General features: G+C 46.6%; 1 long non-coding RNA gene across 3 annotated transcripts in view; it reads left to right on the top strand.

The window, feature by feature from the left end:
• Gm31986 overlaps positions 1-12,549 on the top strand; it is a 37,475-nt gene that overhangs the window by 11,269 nt on the left and 13,657 nt on the right. For 2 of the 3 annotated variants that reach the window (XR_865778.3, XR_001779572.2), the window contains 2 exons: positions 6,320-6,400; positions 6,964-7,241. This is a non-coding gene — a long non-coding RNA (predicted gene, 31986). Of the gene's footprint in view, positions 1-6,319; positions 6,401-6,963; positions 7,242-12,549 lie in introns of those variants that run through there. The other variant, XR_001779573.2, reaches the window with a different exon arrangement.

Genomic DNA, 12,549 nt, shown 5'->3' with positions numbered 1-12,549 from the left:
GGCTCCGTTGCCAGGAGCACCAGCAGGGCCATGGCTGTAACTGCTTTGCTTCTCAGTCTATCATGTTGTTGTCCCTTGGTATCATGGTATCTGTCTTCTGGTGACTAGGACAGTGGATGATGTTTACCTTGGCAGGGTCATGGAGGGCTTCAGTAGAGCCAGTACTACTTCTTTGTTCTTAATTCCTTTTCCTCCCGACGTCAGTAGACTCCTCTGTTGATATATGGCCTCATGGACATGGGCTGTGGCAAAAGCGTACCTGCTATCCGTGTAGATGTTGAGTCTTTTTCTTTTTCTTAATTTCAAGGCCTTAGTGTGGGCGATCAGTTCTGTCTTTTGAGCCGATGTGTTCTCTGGCAGGGCCAGTGTCCAGCGATCTATCACAGCTACTGGTCTTTCAGATCCTCACGCCAGTCTTGTATGGGAGCAGGGTAGCTGAGTTCAGACTTGTGGGGGACAAAAATGACTCTATCAGAGTTGAGCAACAGAGTCTGGTAATGACTCATCCATCAGGGCTGATCCATATTTTCTAGGGTGTGCACCAAGTTTTGTCCCAGAGTCAATTTATCTACATCCTTGACAAGTAACGTTATAGCAGACAAGCAGGCCATCCTGTAGCCACAGGGTTTAATTTTTATAGATAAGTATGCCACAGGTCCTTTCCAGGGCCTCAATCTCCGAGTAAGCACCCCTTTTGGCAATACCTTTGTTCTCAGTCACATCTGGGAGGCCTAAAGCTGGAGCCGACATTAGGGCAGTCTTAATGGCATCAAAGGTCTGTTGTTCTTTATTTTTTTCATACGAAGGGCTGTTTATCTCTTTAATTTAGCAAATTCTGGAATCCACAGTCTGTAAAGGCCTGCAGTGCCCAGGAGTTTTTAACTTGTCTTGAACTGGTTGGTGGGTGTATTATATGAACATTTTTTTTAGCTGTAGAGAGCCACCATTGCCCCTCTTCTTCTTCTTGTTGGGGGCAGTCTCTCATCCACTGTCTTTTTTCTTTACAGTAAACACATTGACCTTTAGCCAAAGGCTCTCTGCAGCTGCCCAGCTACAATCTATCTTACTAGCCTCTCTAGCTTTCCTGACTATTGTGGCCAATAATTTATATAAGTTTCTCTCTTGTCTCTTATCCCTTTTTAATTTCTTGGCTTCCTTTTTTGTTTGTTTGTTTACCATTTTTAAGTGCTAGCATTATCAGCATGTACCACTTTGCTAGGTTCTAGTCTTTGTTATGTGTTTCATTACAAGCATGTTAGACCACTACATATTGTTTTTCATAACAGACAACCTTGAAGCAACATGAAAAAGCAGGTTACAGACAAACAAAACTTCATTATTCACATGTTACACATGTATCATTAAAATGTTCACAACACTGTATTTGGGGGTAAAGAACCACAGGTAAATAGCCTGATGTGAATGAAAAACAAAATAGTCTGTAACTCCTTGGAAAGTTTGTGAAGAGCCATCATCGTATTTTTAGACATGACCCACATTTACAGCAAGGCATGACCAGGTGGGAGGAAAAAGAGGCTGTAGTCTCAGGGGAACATATGAATTAAATAATATCTTGATAGAACACAAACTAGTGATGCCTAAATATCAAGTTACCAGAGAACTTGCTCATCACTCACCATGTACTTAGTTACCATAAACACCTTCTGAACAACACCAAATCTACACACATTTCACATAAGCAAGCTATACATGCCATTGGTAGCTGAACATTTTTCAGTGTTTATCTGTCTGTCATACATATACCTTCTTTGGTGAAGTGTCTAGTCAAGTCTTTTGCTCATTTTTAAACAATTTTTATTGTTGGGTTTTGGGAGTTTTTTTATACAAATCTTTTATCAGGTCGATGTATGAAGTCATGAAATGTGATATGCTGCTAAACCCAGAACTCAGGAGTGGGAGGCAGGAGGACCAGGAGCTCAAGGTCATTGAACTATATAGGGAGTCTGAAGCCAATCTGGGTTAGACTCTTTTAAAATAAACAAACCATAGCAAAACCAAAATGAGCAACAAGTCAGACACATGATTTAAAAATGTCTTTTTCCAATCTCTGTCCTGTCAACTGGAAACCAACAGAATGACAGTGTAGCTTTAATGAGTAACACTCTATTTGTCATCTTACCATTTGAACTGTTAAGGACAAAACTCTTGTTTTAAATGTAAGCACTAGTCACTCCACAGGACCTTTGACTACCAGATGGAGTCTTAAGGTACATGGCATATGGCCCGTGATAACAGTCATAAAAAGAGATAAGCCACTGATTTTCATTAAAGATCATATACACAAATTAGTGTTCCAGGGAAGGAAACTTCAAAATATTTCATTGGTCTCAGGAAATAAAAAGCGAGCAATATTATTAATAGTAGACACACTTTTATCTAATTAATATTACTTGGCTAGAAATCATTTACGATGTGACAAGAAGGATGCTGGATATATGTTTAGGGTATTTCAAAACATGCACTGTAGGACTGTATTTGGCATCTACGCGAGAGAGGAACACTGGTGCCACTGCTGCAAAAGAGGGCTAGGGAACCCTTGTTGACTAGCAAAGCCTGTGAGATTACGTGTGATATGAAACTATGTTCAGCAAGACAACAGAAATGAAAATCATAAGTCATCACATACTAGCAAGGCATTATTGCTTTTTTTCTTTTCTTTTACTAGCCTTGTGGCTCCAGAGTATGTCTCTCCAGAGATAATTTTAATTTGGCAGAAAACTCTGTCAGCAATCAGCAAGGTCAAAGCAGTTTGTAGTTTTCCTCCGAATTCAGATTGAAGCAGGGAAGTTTTTTCAAGGACTGTTATTTCTGGCAGCTGTGGTCTTGAATTTATTTACACTGACAGAGAAAAGGAAAATTCTTTATTTGTAGTCTCAGGCATTAATCTCTTAAGGCTTGGTGTCCACCTTCTGCAGGAATGGGCCTCTCATCTCAGAACTCTCTCTGATCTCCTTTATCTCTAGTCTTACTTTTCCTCACTGTTAATCTCTTTGTCACTGTCATCTATCTCTCCTGAGTCTGTAGAAGCTTTGCTCTTTTTGCAGTCTTAACTCACTTTTTTCCAGACCTCTATCTGTGCACATCTGTCTTTCTCATCTTCTCTTTCTTTCTTTCTTTCTTTTTTTTTTTTTTTTTTTTTTTTTTTTTTTTTTTTTTGTTGTTGTTGTTGTTGTTTTGTTTTGAGACAGGGTTTCTCTGTGTAGCCTTGGCTGTCCTGGAACTCACTCTGTAAAACAGGCGGCCTCTAACTCAGAAATCCTCCTGTCTCTGCCTCCCAAGTGCTGGGATTAAAGGTGTCCGCCACCACTGCCCGGCTTCCTTTTTTAAAAAAAAAAAAACTCTTGTTTTTACCTGTTACCTTGGTCAGATCGGCACGCTGCTGGGCCTTGTGGCCTTTTGCAAAACTCACCTCCGCTCCCTGCCCCCCCCCCCCCAAGCCACACAGCCCTGAAGGTGAAGGGAGCAGGGAGCGCAAGGGGGATGGGAATAGGGGCCCATCGGGGAGCTAGCTGCACTCCCAGGAGCTGAACATCAGATTGGTGGCCCCTGAAAGCCAACCCCAAAGCTGGGCTCCGGGCCCGCGGCCACTCTTTCAGCCTCCTCCATGTCCCTTTCAGCAGTCTCAACATCCAGGGCCACGGCCCAACAGTTACAATAATAAAAGGGGAGTCGTCAGTCTAAGTCCAAACACATAGAGACACGGAAAACACACACAGAAACGGTCCAGATAAAGTGTTACAATAATACCACAAAAACAAAACCAATCCAAACACAGACACAAACAGAAACCTTCCTCCAGGTGACCACCACAGAATCAAAACCAAATTAGACTTTACGATTACTTCCCAGCCCAGATGGAGATAGACCTTTTTTGGGTCCTTGTCCTAGCAGGGAGACCAGAGCATCCTCTGAGTCTCTTGGTCCGTGATGTTCTGGCAAGTCGGCCTGTCACTGTGATCATCCAGATGGGCTCCTCTCCACGAGAAGGCCCCCCAGAAAGCCAGAAACCAGAACCTGAGCAAACCAGAATCAGGGGTCACACAAGTGGACAGACAGACAGACAGACAGGGATCCCACTTTACCTCTGATGCATTGTGTCTGTGTCCCCCTTGAGGAAGGTGTTCCTGGCCAATGCACCAAATGTTGTAGCTTGTCAAAAGACCCTCACTCACAAAGACCACAGAGACTGCCATCATTGAAAAATGCATGAGGATTTTACCTATCCAACGCAGGCTGGAGGAGAGACCCAGAACAAAAAAAGAACACACTTTTTATACCTTTGTAAGGGCTGGATATAGGCACCAGGGTAGTTTGGCCTTTTTTTTGGGGGGGGGTTGGTTTTTTGAGACAGAGTTTCTCTGTATAGCCCTGGCTGTCCTGAGACTCACTCTGTAGACCAGTCTGGCCTCGAACTCAGAAATCCGCCCGCCTCTGCCTCCCAAATGCCACCACACCGGGCTAGTTTGGCTTATTTTAATTGGTGTAGCCAATAACCTTTTTAGACATTGTTTGGTTTGTATAGGGTGACTCTCATTTTGTTTGTCTTTGAGGTTTTTAGTGTGAGGTGGGGCAGGGGAATTGTTAATCTTGTTTTGGAGGCTTAGTAATTTTGACTGTTAAAATTATGTTTTTATATTTGTTTAGTCAGCCAGCTTTTTAAAAATCTGGCTCTGTGCTTGGCCTGCTAGTACAGTTTCAAAAGTCTTTTTGAAGGGGGAAGGTACTGGGTAGTCTTGAATTTATTTGGATATTACCATTACGTCTTTTAGACTTGACTGTGGTGGTGACAATGGCCATTCCACAGGGAGGCCAGCTGACCCGTGCTGGGAAAGAGCATCCCCTTGATGGACTCACCACGTTTTAGGTTCTGGTCCTTGATTTAGTCTTATAACCCAGATTTGTACACATATTCAGAGAGAAGCAGTTGGGAACCAATTGGGACAATGATATGTAAATCATGATGCGAGTTTCTTATTTTACTATGGGAAATACCAAAGTTTGGTAGACTCAGAACTACAATCTATGGGCCCAGCTGTGTTGTCCCTTTGGGAAAGTGACTGAAGTCAACTGAGGGTCTGAAGGGACAGATTCGGGTGTTAGAGCTTAGGCTTGCAATAGCTCCAGGATGTCAAAGGGTTCTATCTTGGTGCTTCTGGGAATTGCATGGCAAATTTTCTGGGAAGCTGCAACATACAGACTACTTATCCCAGACAGGGAGCCCATGTCAGACCAAAGTACTGATACCACCGAAGTCCAGCCTGGACACTAATGAGTTTTATTGCGGTTACTTACAAGAATATGTATGGGTAAGGGGTTACAGGAGCAGAAGTGACTCACAGAAGCTGCGTCACTAAGGCCCACCCCCGCAGAGGTGACAACTCACAAGCAATGGGAACCTGGAGCTTACTGCACAGCCTACAGGCAAATCAACATGTTGAAGAGAGTCCTTGCAGGTGCCTCAGTTGGTCTAAAACTTCTTCCAGGCAGGGCTGCTGGTTTCTGCTGCTTCCAGGCAGCTGGTCTGGTATCAGAGTTTTCTTTGCTTTGTCTGAGAAGGGGCTCTCAGCTTTTGTTGCTTATTTTGACAGGGAGGGGCCTGGTAGATCCACACAGTTTCAGGAACTTCCTGAAGCTATTTTGAGTTGTTTACCTTCCTGCTTAAAGAGCTTCCCCACTGGGATGGCATGCTTCAATCTCCCAGGAAACTGTTACACAACAGAGGTGGTGAGACCTTCAAGAAGTAGGGCCAAGGGGCTGGAGAGGTGGCTCAGTGGTTAAGAGCACTGACTGCTCTTCTGAAGGTCCTGAGTCCAAATCCCAGCAACCACATGGTGGCTCACAGTCATCTGTAATGAGATCTGATCCTGATCCCACTTCTGCAGTGTTGGAAGACAGCTACAGTGTACTTAAGATAAGATATAATAATAAATAAATCTTAAAAAAAAAGTAGGGCCAAGTTGGAGGTCTTAGGTTATGTAGTCATGCTCTTTTTTTTTTAATATTTATTTATTTATTATATGTAAGTACACTGTAGCTGTCCTCAGACACTCCAGAAGAGGGCGTCAGATCTTGTTACAGATGGTTGAGATGGTTGTGAGCCACCATGTGGTTGCTGGGATTTGAACTCCAGACCTTCGGAAGAACAGTCGGGTGCTCTTACCCACTGAGCCATCTCACCAGCCCTGTAGTCACGCTCTTGAAGGGACATGCCATTCAAGGGATAGCAGGACTTGCTCTTCTTTCACATCCTTGCTGTGATCCATGTAATCTCTACCATGAAGCTTCTACCTCACCACAGGCCCAAAAGTTGCAGGGGCAACCGACAGCTGATTAGCAGCCTCGAGCCTGCATCCAGGGTGCTGATGAAAGGCTGTTGGAGGTAAGGCAGCATTCAGCATCATACTATCTGCCCTTCCCTATGTCTGGCTCCTGAAGCAGGCTTTGACACACTGATCTTGTAATGAAGTCAAGTCAAAATTCTCCTAAAATATGGCTAAACAAGCCATCTTTGAAACTAGGAAGATTGACTTGGAGCCTTCCGAGATCTTTCCGTAGCCTGGAAATAAATTACCCTAATGTCCACTAGATGGTGTCCAATGTACACCCACAGTCCCCCCTCACGCTGCTCTGGAAAGGCACCAGAGATCCTGAGATCCTGACAGGACGGCTGGTGAAGGAAACCCATGCAGTGTGACCCACCTGGCTTGGTTACTGAGCTTTGTTTTCTGGTAGCTGGAGAAGAAGGGAGAGAGCTGCTGGGCTGCAGGCAGAGAGAGGTTCGTGGAGGTGTCCTAGAGAGAGGTGACCTGGGCCAGGACTGGGCAGTGGATTGAGGGGGAGGGAAGACTTAGGGGTCAGAAGGACAGGAACTGAGGGGCAGGTCCGTCACAGCCCTCTTTGAACGTGGTTGTTTCAATCTTTCTTTTTCTCTCTCCTTTACAGGTTGTAAGCTATAGGAGCGCAGAGATGGGGTTGTACTCCCACAGATGCTTTTCAGGACCACACGGAATAGATCCGCAATGTATTTATGATGATAACGAGTCACAGAGTTCAATGGTTAATGTTCATTACTTTGTCTGGATTTGGAATTGCTAGGGAACATCCTGAGGTTCTTGAGTCAGGTTTCTCTGTGTAGCCTTGGCTGTCCTGGCCACATATTTTGTAGACCAGGCTGGCCTTGAACTTATATAGAACCACCAGCCTCTGCCTCCCAAATACTGGGATTAAATGCGTGTGCCACCACCACCTGGCTCCTTCTTTCCTTCTTCTCTCCATCTTTTCATTCCATCCACCTACCCATTCATTCCTTTGTTTGTTTGGATCTGGTCCAACAACCCTTCACCTCTACAGGCTCCAGCTAACTTGACTCTACAGCAGCACCTAGCAGAACTCCAAACCTGGTTGGTTACCTGGTCTCCCATGGAAATTCCCTTCACATTCTTAGCAGCATCCCACTGCTGCCTCTAAGTTTGGCCTCTCTGAAACTCTGTCAACTCATTGTAGCCATTCTTTAACCTACACGTCTGTCCGTCTGTTGACTGTCTGATGTGTCATGTGTGTTCTGAGGGTTTATATTAGTTACGATGGGAACAAAAGAACCTGTCCTTCCCTTGGCTGCATAGCAAGGAGAGAGAGCTACTTGGCAAATTGCTGCCAACAACACTTCCATAGCTGGTGAGTTTATTATGACACTGTGGGAAGACACAAATGTATTCATCTATGTTCCCAACACAGTGAAATCGTGACATATGGCTGCAGGATTGAAGTGTGCCTCCTCTCCAGCCTCCTTCATTCACTCTGCATCCATCATCCCTCAGGGATGTACATCTGTGTGTGTACATCCATGGTGCTGGTCCCCATGCACAGACCCCTGTCTGTCTGCCAGGATATCCAAGCCATTCCGGCCCCTAGCTGTCCTCGCAAGGTTGGCAGCTGTTTTGCTCACCTCACACAAATTCCTGGGCTCATGGCTGTGCACCACAGCAGTCCTCAGTCTTCTCAACACCCGGTCACTTGCACCAGAGCTCCTAGTGGCCAGAGGTGTGGCATCTCAGCTCTCTGTGTTCTGTCTATCAGTGTCTAGGAGTGATGTGTTTATAAAAAGACAGAGAGGAGGAATGTTTTGTGGATGTGTAGTCAGGTGTGGGGGAGGGGGTGCCATGCTAAGGTATCCCTTCTCCCTGAGGGACCAGCCACACGACCACAGTGTAGTATAGAATAGAGTTTATTGAGGGTATAGGGAGGGGAGTTAAGAGGGTGGTAGAGGCAGAGAAAGGGGGAGGGAGAGAGAGAGAAGTAGAGGAGTAGAGGCTGGCCATGAGCACTGGCGGCAGGGGGAAGGGGGAGAAAGTGGGAGCAGGAAGGCAAGATCAAGATGGGGGACATGCAGCCCCTTTTACCTTGAGTCAGGCACACCTGGCTGTTGCCAGGTAACTGTGGGGCGGAGCTTAGACAAAATGCTAACAGGGAGCTCCCGAGTTTGTGGAACCCAGGCCACAATGGCAGGTGGAGGGCCCTGGGCAAGACTTTTTGTTCCTTCTGTTTCTTCCCCCAACAAAAAGCACAAAAGCACCATTGTATTTTATCCAGTTCAACAACCACTCCGTGAGGGAATCTGTTTACAGGTCATTGCCCTAGGCTCTGGCTTGCCTGGGGTATAAGATACTCTTCCAGCTGAGAACCTCATTGCAATTTGCAGTGGTGCCTAGTTCCCTGTAGAGAGAGGCTGAGGTATGCTCAAGGGACACTCAGAGAGATGAAGGGCGGTGAAAGACTCCGAGAGCTCCAGGAAGCCTCAGCTCAGAGGCCACCTTCCTGCGGATTACCTCCGAGCTCTTTGGTAGACCCAGGGCTGATTAACAGCAGTAGCAGGCTTTTAGTTTCCTATGCGCCATATAAAGAGACCGACTCCAGGCTCACCCTCTGTGCGCAGTGAGAGCTTGGCACCCTGTAGGTCTCCATCTCCTCTTCTGAGAGAACACAGTAGGCACTCTGCTTTTGCCTGTGAAATGACTAGGAGCTGCTATTCTTGCAGGGTCTTTGTGATCAGGGAGGACTTGAAGAGCTAGGATCATGGAGGTGACACTGGGAAAGCAAGTGGTAAAGACACCAGCCTGTGGAGGTGTCCCTCACTCTGGGTCCTCTGTGGGACATCTAAGCAGCAGCCCACACCCACCCCAGAATTCTAGTTTTGCACGAAGACTCTTCTTTAGGACCAAGCCCCCTTACCCAGGGCTTCCACCACAGTGTCCGGATATTTGTGTGGGCTTGAAGGGAGATGTGGTCACCTCACAGTCCTTTCTCTCCCTCTCCCTGTAGGTCTGCCGCTGAACCTGTTGTTTGTAGTCCTGAGTGAGCTCTAGAACCATCAGGGGAGCTGTTTAGAAGTACCGGGCTTTATGTAATTGGCCAGAATGCAGGGGTCAGAGGCAGCCTCATTTCTCCAGCTTCTCTGATGATAGTTGCAGCCCTGTCTGTAACAGAACTTCCTGCCCCCCCCCCCCCCCCCACCTCCCGCTGCAGCCAGCATTCTGCTTGCTTTGATCTGCTCCAAGCCGGCCCGCACCAGCCTTTCTTTCGGGCGGGGCTCCTGCGCTTCTCCCTGTCCCTCCGCTCTTTGGTGTCTCACGTCTCTGAGCCCTCTCAGTACTGACTTTATACACGTCCCAGCAGACTGCTGCCGTGTGAATTACAGAGAGCAGAGCCATAGAGACTGCGCCTGGGAAACAAATTAAAACACTCAATCATTCAGCCAAGACAGGGAACAGGGGTAGAAAGACACTCAGCCCCTAGAGAGGGGCCAGGGAGGGATCCGGAGAAGGGAAGAAGTGGCTGGATCACAAGATGATATTTATGAAAAAAAGTCGCTGAGGCAGACTGAGGAGGAAGAGGAGGAATAAAGGGCGCACAGTAGGGGGCATCTGACAAAGGGTCCTAGTGATGGTTACTATGGATTGTCAATCGATAGGATCTAGAATCACCCCGGAGACAAATCTCTGGGCACCCGTATGAGGGAGTTTCTAGATCAGGTTAATTAACAGCCAGGCTGAAATGAAGGGAGAAAGCAGGCCCTTCTCTGCTTCCTGACTGTGGACACAAAGTAACCAGCTGCTTCGGCACCTGGGACTAAACCTTCCCTGCCAAGATGGACTTCATCCCTTAGAATTCAGTGAAAGTAACCCCTCTCACTTCAGAGGAGGTCTCACCATATAGCCCTGGCTGATCTGGAACTCACTATATAGGCCAGCCAGACCTCAAATCCAGAGAGCTACCTGCTTCTCCCTCTTAAATTCTGGGATTAAAGGCGTTTGCCGCCACGCCCTGAAGACTCTCCTTTTTATGTAGCTATTGTCAGGGAGTTGGTTGAAGGGATGAGGCAGATAACAATACAGTCCAATCTGATGAGGACCACCTCTGAGGAGGGGTAGGACAGAAGACACCTAGCAAGGAAGGTCCAGTATGCCCACTGTTTGTGCCAACTGGGTATGTGTGATATTAGCCAGATAGCAGTGGAGTGTTGGGTCCTGGGGAGATGGCTCAGCAACCAAAGTGCTGTGTGAATGTGAAGCTTGGAGTTCAGACTCCCAGACCGCATGCAAATGTTGAGTGGGTGGGACAGCTGCCTGTAACTCCAACCTCAGAAACTTAGGATGAGATTCTCTCAAGCAAATTGGCTAGTGAGAATGGTCTAAGAGTCACCCCACAAACCACATGAACACCGATCTCATTCAGACAGGGACAGTGTTGTGATCATAAAAAGAGAAAGGGCTATTACGATATGTTCTGGCGAGGTGTGGGGGGATGGGGTGCCTCAGTGGGCCCATACCAAGGCATTTCTTCCCCCTGAGAGACCAGACCCACACTGGTATAGTATAGAATAGAGTTTATTCAGGGCATGGGGAGGGGAGTTAAGAGGGTAGCAGAGGTGGAGAAAGGCAGGGGGAGGCGGCCATGTGGAGAGAGGGGGGAAGGGAATGTGGAGAGAGGGGGAGCAAGGGGACAAGAGGCAAGGGAGAGAAGCAGGAGTAAGAGAGGAGGGGACAAGCAGCCCCTTTTATAGGCCAGGCCTACCTGGCTGTTGCCAAGTAACAGTGGGGTGGGGCATACCTGGCTGTTGCCAGGTATCTGTCGGGGTGGAGTCCATACAACACCAGCAGATGGTGTATTGAATGCACACCCTAAGATTGATCTATTAGGGCTGTAGCTCAGATCTCGGGGGCTGAGGCTATGACTCTAAACATTTTTTCTATGTCAGTTTATAAAGGTTAAAACCACAAAACCACAATGAGCTCATACCCAGGTGCTGGAACGAGTGCTGCCTGACTCAAGTATTTTAGGCATAACAGTTCATGTTGACCTTTAATTTGATGGGCCCTACATGAAGCTTATAGTTGTGGAATTTCTTAATATTAACAAACTTCATAATATACATAACATAACAGGGTATGGGGTCACATGACCCTGCTCTGAGTCAAGTTATTCTTCTGCATCAGTGACTGGCAACAGTATGAAATAGCTGGCAGTTATGGGACAAAATGGCTGCAGCCATGCTAGGGGGTTTCAGCAAGACTCGCCATATTGGTGAGCTCTGGGTTTGACTGTCAGAAATGTTACCTTCCTGGCTGTAGCTCTTTGGGGCCTGACTGCCCAGTGTTCCTTCCCTGAAGAGCTAGACTCTTGCCCTCCACCCCCTACCTCCTACCCCTGGACCTCCCATCTATAGTCAAGGGCTCCTCAGGGCTCACCAATCAAATTTTCATTTCTTTTTCTATTTTTCCTTTTTCTTTGTTTTTTTTGTTTTTCCCTTTTTCTTTTCTTTTCTTTTCTTTTTCTTCTTTCTCTCTTTCTCTTTTTCTCTCTCTCTCTCTCTTTCTTTCTCTCTCTCTTTCTTTCTTTCTTTCTTTCTTTTTTTTTTTTTTAAGACAGAGTTTCTTTGCATAGCCCAGACTGTCCTGGTACTCGATCTATAGACCAGGCTAAGCTCGAACTCACAGAGATCATTCTGCTTTTGCCTCCTAAGTGCTGGGATTAAAGGAGCGTGCACCACCACCCAGCTCAACTTTACTTTTATACAGCGCTAAGTGGTACCCCATGAGCACCCCCAGCTCTGAGCAGAGGACTGGGACCGGAGCACAAAGATTCAACATCTTATCTGGTGAGCCAAGTGCACCTGCTGGGGGTTCAATGCATGTACTCGATGTCTTAGTTACTTTCCTGTTTCAGTGAGAAAATACCATGACCAAAAGAAAGCATTTACTTGGGCCTATGGTTTTGACGGGTTAGAGTCCATAAAGGTAGAGCGATGGCATGGTGGCAGGAACAGCTGAGAGCTCAGGTCTCACAAGCAGGAGCTGGAGAGAGCTAACAACACCAAGAATGGCTAGAGGCTTTGGAAGCCTCAAAGCCAGCCCCCAGTGACATACTTCCTCCAGCAAGGCCACACTTCTTAGTCTTCTCCAAACAGCCACCAAAACTAGAGACTAAGTATTCAAACCTATGAGCCTAGAGCCTTAGAGTAAGTACCTGGAA

This window comes from Mus musculus, chromosome 1 (genome assembly GCF_000001635.26).
Source record: "Mus musculus strain C57BL/6J chromosome 1, GRCm38.p6 C57BL/6J".
NCBI classification, from domain to species: Eukaryota; Metazoa; Chordata; class Mammalia; order Rodentia; family Muridae; genus Mus; species Mus musculus.
This window is presented reverse-complemented; position numbering and strand designations above follow the sequence as displayed.